Raw genomic sequence first — 13,402 nt, forward strand, 5'->3', positions numbered from 1 at the left:
CGACTCTTTGCAACCCCCTGGATGGTAGCCCACCAGGCTCCTCTGTCCAGGGGATTCTCCAAGCAAGAATACTGGAGTGGGTTGCCATTCCCTCCTCCAGGGGATCTTTCCAACCCAGGGATCAAATCCCAGTCTCCCGCATTGCAGGCAGATTCTTTACTATCTGAGCCACCAGGGAACCCAAAACAAAAAGGCACACCAGGGAGCGGAAGAAAACATTACACATATATTTTATAGAGAACTCATGAAACTCAGCATCAGCAAAAAGACCTGATTCAAAATGGACAAACAACCTAGACCTTTCTCGGAAGAATATGTGCAAATAACCAATGAGCATTGAAAATATGCTTAACATAATCATTAGGGAAATGCAAATCAAAGCTACAATGAGATGTCTCCTCACACCATTAGGATGACAATCATAAAACAAACAAAACAGAAAACAAGGCTTGGGAAGAAATGTGGAAAAATCGAAACCCTCATGGGAATATAAACTGTTGTAGCCACTTTCAAAACAGAATGGCAGCTCCTCAAAAACTTAAATATCAGATGATCCAGCCATTCCACTTCTTAGTATATACACAAAAGAATTGAAAACAGAGTCTTAAAGAGGTATTTGTACATCCATGTTCAGCAGCATTATCCCCAATAGCCTAAAGGTGAAAGCCAACCATGTTCATTGGCAGATAAACAGATAAGCAAACTGTGCCCAATTTATACAATGAAATATATTTCAGCCTTAAAAAGGAAAGACATTCTAACAGCATATACGACAACATGAATGAAGCCAGAGAACACGATGCCAAGTGAAAATGCCAGTATCAAAAAGACAAATACAGTACAACTCCACTTATATTAGGTATCTAGAGTACTCAAATTCATAGACACAGAAAGTAAAATGGTGGTTTCCAGGGACTGTGAAGTGGGAGAAATGGAGAGATGTTGTTTAAGGGGTAGAGAGTTTCCGTTTTTCAAGATGAAGAGTTATGGAAATTGGTTGCACAAAAATATGACTGTAATTAACACTACTAAAGTGTACACTTAAATATGGTTAAGATGGTAAATCTTCTGTTAGGGATGTTTTACCACAATTAAGCATTAAAAAGAAAATTTTATGAAGAGAACACAGCAGTCATAAACCTGTGTGCAACAATCTAAAAGCTATATATCTAAAGAAAAACTAGTAAAACTTCCAAATGTAATTTGAGAAAAATTCAGTTAAATAGGAGAATATTTTTAGGTATTATTTTCTGAATTGGGCACATTGAGCTTTTCTTAATAGAAAAATTTTAAATATACATCTTTAGGTTTACATATGGAATGTTTACAAACATTGATCACATGCTATCTCACATAGTAGCTACTGACTACGAATGAGTATTGAGTACTTGCAATATGTAGAGTCCAAATTGCCATGTGCTGTATGTATAAAAGACATACCAGGTCTGGAGGACTTAGTATGAAATTTTTAATTCTGAAATATCTCACTAATAATTGTATATGAAGGAAACTGTCCAAGATATTGGACTGGGAAGAGCTTGGGCTCACTTCCTCTTACAGGCTCACCAATATTACAACTTGCAGAGCAAATATTGATGTGAAACTCTGAAGACTAGCTGAAAAGATCTTCCACGACTAAGTATATAAAGAAGGAACCACAAGAAGATTTGTAGAGACTCTGGTTCGATTCCTGGGTTCAGAAGATCCACTGGAGAAGGGACAGGCCGCCCACTCCAGTATGCTTGGGCTTCCCTGGTGGCTCAGCTGGTAAAGAATCCACCCGCAATGCGGGAGACCTGGATTCGATCCCTAGGTTGGGAAGATCCCCTGAAGAAGGGAAAGGCTACCCACTCAGTATTCTGGCCTGGAGAATTCCATGAACTATATAGTCCATGGGATCACAAAGAGTTGGACACAACTGAGTGACTTTCACTTTCACTTCATGGCAAATAGATGGGGAAACAGTAGAAACAGTGGCTGACTATTTTGGGGGCTCTAAAATCACTGTAGATGGTGACTGCAGCCATGAAATTAAAAGATGCTTACTCCTTGGGAGGAAAGTTATGACCAACCTAGACAGCATACTAAAAAGCAGAGACATTACTTTGCCAAAAAAGGTCCATCTAGTCAAGGCTATGGTTTTTCCAGTAGCCATGTATGGTTGTGAGAGTTGGACTATAAAGAAAGCTGAGGGCGGAAGAACTGATGCTTTTGCACTGTGGTGTTGGAGAAGACTCTTGAGAGTCCCTTGGAATGCAAGGAGATCCAACCAGTCCATCCTAAAGGAGATCAGTCCTGAGTGTTCATTGGAAGGACTGATGCTGAAGCTGAAACTCCAATACTTTGACCACCTGATGCGAAGAGCTGACTCACTGAAAAAGACCCTGATGCTGGGCAAGATTGAAGGCAGGAGGAGAAGGGGACAACAAAGGATGAGATGGTTGGATGGCATCCCCGACTCAATGGACACAAGTTTGGGTAAACTCTGGGAGTTGGTGATGGACAGGGAGGCCTGGCATGCTGCAATCCATAGCATTGCAAAGAGTTGGACATAACTGAGCGACTGAACTGAACTGAAGACATGGTATAATCAAGACCCACACCCCAGGGTGGAGGATCCACAAATGGGAGTTAATTAGTATTGCAGAGGTTCTCCCTAAGTAGTGAGGGATATGAGTCCACATTGGGCTTCCTAGCCTGGGGGTCCTGAAATGGGAAGAAGAGCTTCCAGAATGTTGGGCTTGGAAGGCCAGTGGGGCCTACTTTTAGGAGAGCTAGGGGCTGTAGGATATAGAGACTCCACTCTCAAAGCATGCACACAAAATCTCACATACTCTAGGGACCAGAGAAGAAGCAGTAATCAGAAGGGAGCCTGGTCAGACCCACCTGCTGATCTTAAACAGCCTCCCAGAGAGGCAGGAGACAGAGATCATTCTGGGATATAAACATGGGCACCAACTGTTTTAGGGGAGCTCAGTTCTAACAACGACACTGTGCTGGCTAGTGCCATTTTGAAATCCTCTCTCTAGATCATTAGTATCAGGACCCAGCCCCACCCATCACCCTGTCAACACCAGTACAAGAATGCCTCATGTAAAAGGGCTGGTTGAGCGGAGACACAGACCCATCCACTAGTGACCAGCTAACTTAGAATCCCCTGAGCTCTCAGCCATCTGGGACCTAGAATTGCCTACCAGTGCTCCTGGGCCTCACCCACCCTGCAGCAGGATGACACGAGCTCCAGGATTGGTGTTGACAGGATGAAGTAAAACTGTCACTTTTCACAGATTACATGATACTCACTACACATAGAAAATCCTCAAATCACCACCAAAAACTACTAGAACTCATCAATGAATTCAGTAATGTTAAGGCACACAAAATTATTATACAGAAATCTACTGCATTTCTATACACTGACAGTGAACTATCAGGAAAAGAAATTATTAATAATATTACCGTTCTATTTTCAATCATATCAAAAAGAATGTAGCACCTAGGAATAAATCTAAGAAGGTTAAAGACCTGTACTCCAAGAACTATAAGACACTGATGAAAGAAATTGAAGATGACACAAACAAATAGAAAGATACACTGTGGATACATGGATTTAAAGAATTAACATTATTAAAATGACCTTACTACCCAAGGCAAACTACAGATTCAACACAATATCTATCAAAACACCAATGGCACTTTCCCAAGAACAAGAAAAAAAATTCTAAAATTTTTATGGAAGCATAAAAGACTAAATAACCAAAAAAAATCTTGAGAAAAAAGAACATAACTGGAGCAGCAACATGGACGGGCCTTAGAAAGTGAAGTAAGCACAAAAAAAACCACATATCATGTGATATCACTTATATCTGGAATCTAAAAAAATGGTTCAAATAATCTTATTTTTCTAGAGAAACAGACTCACAGACATAGAAAAGAAATTTTTGGTTACCAAAAGGGAAAGAGAGGGGAGAGTTAAATTAGGAGCTTGGGATTAACAGCTACACATCACTATACGTAAAAGAGATAAATAGCAAGTTCCTACTGTATGGCAAAGGGAACCACATTCAATACCTTGTAATAATCTGTAATGAAAAAGAATATATATCTGAATAACTTTGCTGTACAACAGAAACTGACACAACATTGTAAATTAACTATACTTCAGTTTTTTCAAAAAGTGTCAAACTGAAGGAATCACACTTCCTACTTTAAAACTATACTACAAAACTACAGTGATCAAAGCAGTAAGGTACTGATGCAGAAACAGACACATAGATCAATGGAACAGAATATAGAGCAGAAATAACTTTAAACCTATATTGCAACTAATCTACGACAAAGGAGGTAATAATATACAATGGAGGAAAGATAGCCTCTTCAGTAAGTGGTATTGGGAAAACTGTACAGCTACATGCAAAAGAATCAAACTGGATTGCTCTCTCACACCATGAAAAAAATAAATTCAAAATAGATTAAAGATTTAAATGTAAGATCTAAAACCATAAAACTTCTGGTAGAAAACATGACTTTGATATTTAACTTTGATATTAGTATTACATATTTTTTGGATATGATTCCTCAGACAAGAGAGACAAAAGTAAAATAAATGAATGGGACTTTATCAAACTAAAATCTCCTGAACAGCAAAGAAAATTACAAACAAAAGGGAAAGGCCACTTTCTGAATGGAAGAAGACATTTGCAAATAATATATCTGAATAGGTTAATATCCAAAATACACAAAGAACTCATACAAGTCAACACCAACCAAAAAAACAAATAACATGTTTAAAAATGGACTGAGACTTAAAGAGACATTTTTCCAGAGAAGACATACAGATGGCCAATAGGCACGTGCAAAGATGCTCAACATCACTAACCATCAGAGAAATGCAAATCAAACAACAATGATCTATCACCTCACACCTGTCATAATGGCTATTATCAAAAAGACAATGAATAACAAACGTTGGCAAGGATGCAGAGAGAAGGGAACTCTAGGGCACAATTGCGGGCAATGTAAATTGTTGCAGTCACTATGGAAAACAGTATGGAGTTCTCAAAAAGTGAAAAATAAAACTGTCATATCATCCAGCAACTCCACTCCTGGGTATTTATCCAAAAAAATATCCTCCCCAAAACAATTAATTAGAAAAGATATATGCACCCCTATGTTCACTGCAGCCTTGTTTACTACAGCCAAGAATATTGGCTGTTGAATATTACTCAGCCATAAGAAAGAAAGAAGTCTTGTCATTTGTGACAACATGAATGGACCCAGAGGGTATCATGCTTAGTGAAGTAAGTCAGGGAAAGACAAATACTGCATGATTTCACTTATACATGAAAAATAAAAGGCAAAGAAAATGAACAACCCAAACAAAACAGAAACAGACTCAAAGAGAACAAACAGGTAATTGACAAAGAGGAGGAGAGTGAGAGAAGGAGAGGGAAGGTTGGGGGGGGGGGGCAGGGATTAAAATACAAACTTTTGATTGCAAAATAAATGTCACAGGTATGAAAGGAGTGTGAGATGGATGTATGTATGTATTACACAGAAATGACGTTTCTATGATGACTTATAGCTGGATTTACTGTGGTGGTTATTTTGAAGTATATCGAAGTACTGAATCACTGAGTTGCATATTGGGGCAAACATAGTGCTGCAGGCCAACTATGCTACAAAAACAAGCAAGCAAACTCCTAGAAAAAGAAATAAGATTTGTGGCTACCAGAGGCAGGAGATGTGGGCGAGGGGGAAGATTGGATGAAGGCAGTCTAAGGGTACAAACAATGGAGTTACAAGAGAATTAAACACTAGGGATGTAATTAGCAACATTAACTCCTTTAACTTTGTGTCTACATGAGATAAAGGATGATCACTAAGTTTGTTTTAGTAAATGTCTCATGATCTAGGTAAGTCAAATCACTCTGCTGTCCACAGTAAGCTTCCACAGGAAAGTGACAAGCGAAAGTGTGAGTCATACAGTCGTGTCTGACTCTTTGCGACCCCATGGACTGTAGCCCGCCAGGCTTCTTTATGCATGGAATTCACCAGGCAAGAATACTGGAGTGGGTAGCCATTTCCTTCTCCAAGGGATATTCCAGACCCATGGATGGAACTTGGGTCTCCTGCACTGCAGGCAGAGTCTTTACCACCTGAAACTCCAGGGAAGCCTGTCAACTATATCTCAATAAGACTGAAAGAAACAAAGACAAACAAGTACTTGAAAATGTTTTATACTGAGTATATGTTTAAAAGATAGTCTTTTTTATATATTTGATTCAGTAAAACATATTAATAAAATTAATTTTAGCCCTTTTTTATGTTTTCAAATATATCTACTAAAAAGTTTATTTTTATTTTTTATTTTTATTTTTTGTGTGAATTTAAGCATTTAATACAATAACACAAACTATGAACTGCAAACACACTGTTTCTCATTTATAAAAACTTGGTTCTTCTTTGCCTAACTTTTGAAAATCAAAAATTTTGTTTTTTTTTTTTTCATTTATTTTTATTAGTTGGAGGCTAACTACTTTACAATATTGTAGTGGTTTTGCCATACATTGACATGAATCAGCCATGGATTTACATGTGTTCCCCATCTCGATCTCCCCTCCCACCTCCCTATCTCGCACGCTAGTTAAGTAATGCTCAAAATTCTCCAAGCCAGGCTTCAGCAATACGTGAACTGTGAACTTCCAGATGTCCAAGCTGGTTTTAGAAAAGGCAGAGGAACCAGAGATCAAATTGTCAACGTCCACTGGATCATCGAAAAAGCAAGAGAGTTCCAGAGAAACATCTATTTCCACTTTATTGAGTATGCCAAAGCCTTTGACTGTGGCATTGTGGATCATTGACTGTGGATTATTGTGGATCACAATAAACTGTGGAAAATTCTGAAAGGGATGGGAATACCAGACCACCTGACCTGCCTCTTGAGAAACCTATATGCAGGTCAGGAAGCAACAGTTAGAACTGGACATGGAACCACACACTGGTTCCAAATAGGAAAAGGAGTACATCAAGGCTGTATATTGTCACCCTACTTATTTAACTTATATGCAGAGTACATCATGAGAAACGCTGGGCTGGATGAAGCACAAGCTGGAATCTAGGTTGCCATGAGAAATATCAATAACCTCAGATATGCAGATGGCACCACCTTTATGGCAGAAAGTGAAGAAGAACTAAAGAGCTTCTTGATGAAAGTGAAAGAGGACAGTGGAAAAGTTGGCTTAAAGCTCAACATTCAGAAAACTAAGATCATGGCATCTGGTCTCATCACTTCATGGGAAATAGATGGGGAAACAGTGGAAACAGTGGCTGACTTTATTTTTCTGGGCTCCAAAATCACCACAGATGGTGATTGCAGCCATGAAATTAAAAGACCCTTACTCCTTGGAAGGAAAGTTATGACCAACCTAGACAGCATATTAAAAAGCAGAGACATTACTTTGTCAACAAAGGTCCATCTGGTCAAGGCTGTGGTTTTTCCAGTGGTCATGTATGGATGTGAGAGTTGGACTATAAAGAAAGCTGAGCACTGACAAACTGATACTTTTGAACTGTGGTGTTGGAGAAGACTCTTGAGAGTCCCTTGGACTGCAAGGAGATCCAACCAGTCCATCCTAAAGAACATCAGTCCTGGGTGTTCATTGGTAGGACTGATGTTGAAGCTGAATCTCCAATATTTTGGCCACCTGATGTAAAGAGCTGACTCATTTGAAAAGACCCTGATACTGGGAAAGATTGAAGGCAGGAGAAGGGGACGACAGAGGATGAGATGGTTGGAGGGCATCACTGACTCAATGGACATGGGTTTGGGTGGACTCTGGGAGTTGGTGATGGACAGGGAGACCTGGGGTGCTGCAGTTCATGGGGTCGCAAAGAGTCAGACATGACTGAGCGACTGAACTGAACTGAAAAAGCTTTCAGTTATATATGTGACTTGCATTAGATTTCTATTGGATTATTCTGTACTAGACTATAAAGAAACCTATTAACACTTTTTAAAGTAGTGACTCCACGAGAAACAGTCTCAGATTATAATTCAGAATAATTGTGGAAGATAATAGAAAGATGGCTGCAGCAAATATTAACTATATGGGAGTTAGGAAACAATCTCGTTTAAAAAAAAATACTCAAAGAGGAAATCAAAAACATGCATTTAAGTTAAAATAAAGAAAATGAGAGCAGTTTATACCAACATCTAAGGAATGGGGAGAATGTTTTATCTATGACCTTCAGTTATTCATTATTAAGAAAACGTAAAGGAACTTAATGCTTACATAGGAAATTAGAAAAACAGCTATAAAGTAAAACAAAGGAAACAAGATGATATCATCAACAAAAACAATAAGCTGCAATTAATGTAATAGAAAACAGAAATAGTAAAAAGAATAAGCAAATCCAAAAGTTATTTCTTTGAGGGTACCCATAAAATATTTCAACCCATCATAAACCTTAAGAAGGAGAAGGAACAAAAATATTACAAATTTTATCTTTCCTATTGTGAAAAAAATTTCCGTAAATGTTTAAAGGAGTCACATCTAAGGATAAACCATACCAAATAAATAAGACTGACAAAATCTCAAAGCAAAAAACAATTTAATTGGAACAAAAATGGTAACAATGTGTTTACCATGTATAACATTTGAGAATTTCAGGGTAATTGATCTTTCATTTGGCAGAAACATCTAAATTCTCCAGATCACACAACTTTTCCTGCTGGGCATACTTAAGTAATGATAATAGACAATATTTGTGTGCTCACAGTGACGATATTAGGGTCAGAATGGTTAACTCTGGGCTTCCCTTGTGGCTCAGCTGGTAAAGAATCCGCCTGCAATGCGGGAGACCTAGGTTCGATCCCTGAGTTTGGAAGATCCCCTGGAGAAGGGAACGGCTACCCACTCCAGTATTCTGACCTGGAGAATTCCATGGACTGTAGGGTCCATGGGATAGCAAAGAGTCGGACACGACTGAGCGACTTTCACTTTATTCATGGTTTACTCACCCACTCAAGGTCATTCAGCTAGGAAAATGGGAGTGAAGATTTGAAGCAATGCAGTTAATTCTAGAAAATACACTCACAGAGAAAAATTTAAAAGAACAGCACCTCTTTACATTTCATTTTTTACAAATCCCACAGATACATGTTTCATAACTGGACAAATGCATTGCATGAAGAAGAAAATCAAGTAGAATAAAACTTTGTAGTGTGAGCAATAAAGAAAAATGAAGTTAGAGTTGTGCAATAATAGATACATGGAAATGAAAAGAGATGTAAAAATCAGAATACAAAAACTATGAGAGGCCTAAAGTCATGGAAGTTAATATAAATTCAGTACGTATGATAAAAGAGGGCAACTCTGAAGAGGTGTTCTCAGTTATTTTTCTCTGTAATCACAGAAAACCCAACTTCTCTCCCTGGCATTGTCTCACTTACAATGAATTTATTTCAGGTCTCTAAAACTTCTGATTATTCGGTGTTTAGGCCTTCTGTGACCACACCTAAATCCCTTCCAAGATAAAACTACTCTGAATTATCAGGGCAACAAATGCAATCTGCCAGATCTTCCTTCCTCCTATTGAACACCTTCAACCGGAAACCCCTGATATGATGCATGGCTCATTTTCTCTGCTCTCCCTCAGCTAGAGAAAACTGAACAACCTTTACTACATTTCCTTTACAAAACGCCAATCACGGTTGAATCACACATGGCTGGTCAATCCTATTACAGACCCTCACCCCTACCTCTCATTCCTCTCAAAGGCCATCACAAACCTTTACTACACAACTGGTACACTATAACAAATTTACCTCACCAAAGACTGCTGGGAGGAGAATGAGAGGTGGAAATCTTTAGATAGATCAGTATATAATGAAGAACCTTAAATTAAAGTTTTTTTTAAAAAGTGTGTTCCACTTGGAACATTGAAAAAAACCAACATACACACCTGAGATAATAGATTCCTGTTGGCACAGTTGATACCCCCAATGAACACCATGTTGGGCATGATTGGCCGGGGGTAGTCCATCACAAAGTCTCCTCTGAACAGCCACACGGATCCAGAGGCAAGAATCTCTCCCAGTGACACCTCTCTCTGAAGAAGCTCAGAGGCCATACGTTCATAAGGAGTGAAAGCAACCTGGCAAATGTACTTCAGGCTCAGAGGGTAGAGCATGTTCTTCACCCTTTGGAAGAATGTCATGTGGTCTGAATTCCTTGTTAACAACCTGGGAACATATGAGAAAGGGTTTGGGCAAGCTGTACCCTCAACATCTAAGCCACACAGAACAGATCGCAAAAAAAACACAGCAGGAACGGACAGGTACTTAGCCAGCACTGCCCCACAGGGATTAAAAGGATCTGTTAAAACCACATCAAAGGAACTGGCATTCAGGTCTCTGATCAGATCCTTATTATACAACAGTGCCTCACAAGACCTTGCAAAGAGCAAAGACACATTTTTCAAAGTTGCCATAGTTTCCAAAAACATTGTTAGAAAATGTTCTCTTTGAAAAAACACATGAATATGGCTCTTCGTGACAGAAACAAATTCATCCTGTGTGTAGGGAACGGCGTAGGTTTTCGTGGTGAAAAAGTCCTCTGCCTTGATGTGAACATTGACCTCCGGAGACAGGACCACCGCTTGGTGACCTCTGGCGTGGAGCTCCCGCACGGCCTCCCGCATGCTGAGCCAGTGGCTGCCCTCCATGGGGACCACCAGCACCTTCCCAGCCTCGGCCCATCGCCCGACGCACAGACAGAGCAGGAGTCCAGCCAGCACCTGCCGCCGAAGCTGCAGTCCCAGGGCCATCTCCGCACAAACCAGAAGCTACTGAGTCTCTGGCCAGGCAGTGATGCCTATATTTGTTTCCTTACCTTGTCATCAAGTCACTTGAGCACGATGGCATGTCATTGGAGGGCACTCTGCCCTGCTTACATTAATCATTGCAGAATAAGTCCATGCCTGTGTTTCATCACTTGTGCGTTCACCCAGGGAACACCACTCCCATTTCCTGGGAAAAAAATAAGACTCGCAGCTCTCTCTGGGGAGCATTCTAGTTCACTCTCTTGTTCTTTCTTCATCCAAGACCCAAAGCAAGACTGTGCCTGCCCATTCCCTTGGTCACCTCCCACCTCCCTGCTAACCGTGTTCTCTGGGGCTGGACTGAATGCTGAGGAGTCACCTCTGCCCCAGTCCCCACCCAGAACCTCTGCTGCGTGTGACCTTATCTGAGAGCTCGTCAAACTCTTTCTCCCCATCATGGGTGAACTCAGAGCTCATCCAGGGAAGCATATAACATGACAAGAACAGCCTTCTCAGCTGGGAGGGGATGGTGGCTCTCTGGTTTGTTCCTGTTCCACACTGCACACCTCTTGCACTGCTCAGGAGAGTCTGTCGGAAACATCTCAAAGGATCCTTGAGGACAGCAGCAGAAGGGCTGCGTGAGAATTCTTTCTCTGCCGCATGGAAGATAAGTTCCTGTTATCTAAATCATCAGTGGGCAAGGCAGCTCTCTGTAATGACAGTGGGGTTCAGAGGGCGCTGGGCCCCAGGGCCTGCTTCACTTTGGGCAGGAGGAACATCCCCATGCCTCCATGCAGGCTCTCTGAATCCTCTTTAGAGGCTGACCCCACTAGGCTTCCACTGCTCTGTGTAGGGACTGAAGTGGGCATTATTCTGGATCTTTATTACATCTTATAGTTTATGTTGAGGACTTCCCTGATGACACAGAAGTAAAATCCTCCTACGAATGCAGGAGACAAAAGAGACATGGATTCAATCTGTAAGGTGAGTGTCCGAAGATCCCTTGGAGTAGTAAATGGTAACCCACTTCAGTTTTCTTTCCTGGAATAGTCCATGGACAGAGGAGCCTAAACAAAGCTATGCCAAAAAAAGGTCTTAATCACCAGATAATCACAAAAGTGTGGTCACTCACCTATAGCCAAATATCTTGCATTGTGAAGTCAAGCAGGCCTTAGGAAGAGAATCACTATAAACAAACCTATTGGAGGTGATGGGATTCCAGCTGTGTTATTGCAAATCCTATAATCGATGCTGCTAAAGTGCCTCACTCAATACACCAGCAAATGTGGAAAACTCAGCAAGGGCCACAGGACTGGAAAAGGTCAGTTTACATTCCAATCTCAAAGAAAGACAATGCCAAAGAATGTTCAAACTACTGGACAATTGTGCTCATTTCACATGTTAGCAAGGTAATACTCAAAATCCTTCAAACAATATGTGAATCGAAAACTTCCAGATGAACAAGCTGGATTTAGAAAAGGCAGAGGAACCAGAGATCAAATTACCAACATCCACTCGATCATAGAAAAAGCAAGGGAATTCCAGGAAAAAATCTACTTCTGCTTCAGGACTTCTTGAAAGCCTTTGATTGTGTGGATCACAACAAATTGTGGAAAATTCTTAGAGAGAGGGCAATAGCAGACCACATTACCTGCCTTCTGAGAAACCTATATGCAGGTCTAGAAGCAACACTTAGGACTGGACATGGAACAATAAACTAGTTCAAAATTGGGAATGATTATCTCAAATCTGTATTTTGTCATTCTCCTTACTTAATTTATCTGCAGGCTACATCATGTGAAATGCCACACAGGATGACTCATAAGCTGGAATCCAGATTGCCAGGGGAAATATCAACAACCTCAGATATGCAGGTGATACCACTCTCATGGCAGAAAATGAAGAAGAATGAAAGAATCTCTTTATAAGAGTGAAAGAGGAGAGGGAAAAAGCTGGCTTAAAACTCAGCATTCAAAAATTAAGATCATGGTATCCAGTGCCATTACTTCATGGCAAATAGATGGGGTAAAGGTGGAAACACTGGCAGATTTTCTTTTCTTGGGCTCCAAAATCACTGCAGATGGTGACTGTAGCCACAAAATTAAAAGATGCTTGCTCCTTGGAAGAAACGCTATCACAAAACTAGACAGTGTATTAAAAAGCAGAGACATCACTCTGCCAACAAAAGTTGATATAGCCAAAGCTATGGTTTTTCCAGCAGCCATGTATGGATGTGAATGTTGGACCATAAACAAGGCTGAGAACCAAAGAATTGATTCTTTCAAATTGTGGTGCTGGATAAGACTCCACAGAGTCCCCTGGACAGCAAGGAAATCAAATCAGTCAATCCTAAGAGAAATCAACCATGAATATTCACTGGAAAGACTTATGCTCAAACTGAAGCTCCAATATTTTGGCCTTATGATCAGAAGAGCTGACTCATTGGAAAAGACCTTGATGCTGGGAAAGATTGAGGGCAGGAGGAGAAGGGGACAACAGAGGATGAGACGGTTGGATGGCAACACTAACTCAATGGAGATGAGTTTGAGGAAACTCTGGGAGATAGTGAAGAACAGGG

The 13,402-nt window shown here is 40.3% G+C and overlaps 1 protein-coding gene and 1 pseudogene across 2 annotated transcripts in view; both read right to left on the bottom strand.

Moving 5' to 3' along the window:
* Positions 1-13,402, bottom strand: part of LOC110149846 (UDP-glucuronosyltransferase 1A1-like) — a 120,328-nt gene that overhangs the window by 66,213 nt on the left and 40,713 nt on the right. The gene's annotated exons all lie outside the window — the stretch shown is intronic.
* Positions 8,599-12,324, bottom strand: LOC139035289 (UDP-glucuronosyltransferase 1A3 pseudogene; annotated as a pseudogene).

This window comes from Odocoileus virginianus, chromosome 5 (assembly GCF_023699985.2).
Source record: "Odocoileus virginianus isolate 20LAN1187 ecotype Illinois chromosome 5, Ovbor_1.2, whole genome shotgun sequence".
NCBI classification, from domain to species: domain Eukaryota; kingdom Metazoa; phylum Chordata; class Mammalia; order Artiodactyla; family Cervidae; genus Odocoileus; species Odocoileus virginianus.